Genomic DNA, 2,549 nt, shown 5'->3' with positions numbered 1-2,549 from the left:
TTTATTGAGAAAGAGAGAGAGAGAGAGAGAGAGAGAGGGAGAAAAGAAAGAGAGAGAGGTTTAGCACTCCACTGTCAGATGCTCCTGCCAAGTTATATCATTACAATATCAAAACAAAAACCCACAAACACAATGTTTATGTCCTCTCGTTAACTAAAATAATACTTCTCAATCAGAGAGACAGAAAGAGAGAGATAAAGAAGAGAGAGAGAGAGAGAGAGAGAGAGAGAGAGAGAGAGAGAGAGAGAGAGAGAGAGAGAGAGAGATGTCCTGTTTTTTTGTTTCTTTGTGGGATTCTAAAGACGACTTCACTTGTGTCTGTAACAGCGAGACCCATGGAGGTAAAACCACTGAGGGGTCCACAGCAAACAACACAAATGAGACCAAATCCCCGTGACCCGCCTCGCCAGTTGTCAGCCCACTCGCTGGGCTCAGAAACATTGTTTTCTCACAAGCTGGACGCTGCGCAGAGGAGATTTTATGCGATCTGAACCAGTGCCCCCTTAAGAGTCTGGAAAAATAGAGTTCATGATCCCTGTCCTGCTCCATTCCTGGGAAGAAAAAAAAAAAAATCCTCAGTCCTGTGCTTGATCGATGGGCTGGATTGTATTAGCTGGAGGTGTGCTGTTTCTTTCTTTCCTCCTTTCTTTCATTTATTCATTCTTTTACTTTACCTTCAAGCCCTCTACCCCTCACCACTGTCTCCTGGCTCTCTCTTTCTCTTCTCCTTCTCTTACACTACTACCACCCATCCCATACCCCTACCCTACCCTACCCTACCCTCCAACCTTGCTCTTTTCGTAAAGCCGAGAAACAGCTTGTCAAGTGCCATCCGTGCTGTGCTGTTGCAGCGCTCCGGGGAGACGTCCTGCAGATGTCCCCAGGGATGGTGAGGCTTGGCTGGGCCGCTGGGCTGCCGGCAGGGTGCCTCTCCCCACATGTCAACAGCAGGCAATGCCTGGCTACAGCTCGGCCCCCGTGGCTACCCACTGCACGACCGCTCCGTCTCACCTCACACACGGCAAGGAGGAGACTCGATGTGACGTGACGCGACGCGACGTGACTGACGTGACGTTAGTCCAGCGTGCACTTCCACCTCTTTCACTTCACTCTGTCCTTTTTATCTCTCTCCTCATCCTTCTTCCTCTCACATCTTCCTCTCCTTCTCCTCATCTCTCTTCCTCTCCGCTAATAGTTGCAAGCACCTACTTGGGGACTGGTCCACTTCAGTTGGATGTCCAGTGTAGCCCGGCTGTTACAACTCTTCTCCTCGTTTCACCTTACGGCTTCTATCCTCCCTTTCCTCTCACACTCATCTGCTTCAGCGTCATCACCCGGCCCACTAGGCGCCCTAGCACTCCCCTACACTCTGTCCTCTCCTCAGTCCCAAACAAGAGAGAGAGAGAGAGAGAGAGAGAGAGAGAGAGAGAGAGAGAGAGAGAGAGAGAGAGAGAGAGAGAGAGCGAGAGTGAGAGAGAGAGCATGCTTCGAGCACTCCAGTGGGCTCTTCACTCTCCTCCATCCTGCCCCCCCCCCCCCCCCCCCCCCTTCCTCAGTCCCACCCTCCCTCGTCCTCCTCCTCCTCTCTCTCCTCCTCGTCTCTCTGCCCGACTTCACCCCTGCCAAGCGTGTCAGAGGCATGGCCCCATGACCCAAGCCGCGTGTAGGACATCAGGGGCCGCTCTCGCCCGCTGGGCGCTAAGGCTGGTCGGCTCATGGTGACACTTCTGGCATGCCTCCCAACACACCCGGTGTCTCTCTCTCACACGCTCACACACACACACACACACACACACACACACACACACCACCACCACTGTGCTCAACGGATGGCCAAAACACATCAAACTACTCATCCCGTGATGATAGTGTGTGTGGAAGGGATGGGAGGTGGATGTGTGTGTGTGTGTGTGTGTGTGGGGAGGGGGGGTGAAAATAAATACACTATCCCACCTACTTGCATTGTGTGATGTCGGAGTTGTGTGTTGTTGGAGGGGTTTCACACATCTGGACTATTTTCAGGTGTTATGACTCACCCTACAAGCGTGGCAGAAAGTCATCAGGATTTATGTCAGTCTGAAACAAACTGGAGTCAGTCACAATATTTACAAGTAGTCAACGCATAAAGAAATGGGTCACTTTTTTGGTAATTCTACATATAAAAAACCCTATATCAGTTTCACATTATTTGCCTCCAGAGCCAGTGTGTTTTCAATAGCTAACATCACAATAGTAACGTTAAGTTAGTGAGTCTGAGTCTTTTCCTCATGATTCTGTTTGTGTCTTGTGTGGAGAACAGCACTGTTTCCTCTTGCATTTTTTATTTTTTATTTTATAAAAATTTTCAATTTTTTATCTGGAAGCGAGAGAGAGAGAGATAGGGAGAGAGATAGAGAGAGAGAGATCATTTAAAGTGCTTTGGAGGGACCTAGTGTCGAGTAGACCCCTTCCACTGGCAGTGTTTAACTGCCATGTGTTTGATCGACATGAATTATGTTGCAGTGGAATGTTTGGAGAGGAGGAGGCTGGAGTAAAATGTCAGTGTTTTT

This window comes from Alosa sapidissima, chromosome 18, assembly GCF_018492685.1.
Source record: "Alosa sapidissima isolate fAloSap1 chromosome 18, fAloSap1.pri, whole genome shotgun sequence".
Lineage (NCBI taxonomy): Eukaryota > Metazoa > Chordata > Actinopteri > Clupeiformes > Clupeidae > Alosa > Alosa sapidissima.
This window is presented reverse-complemented; position numbering follows the sequence as displayed.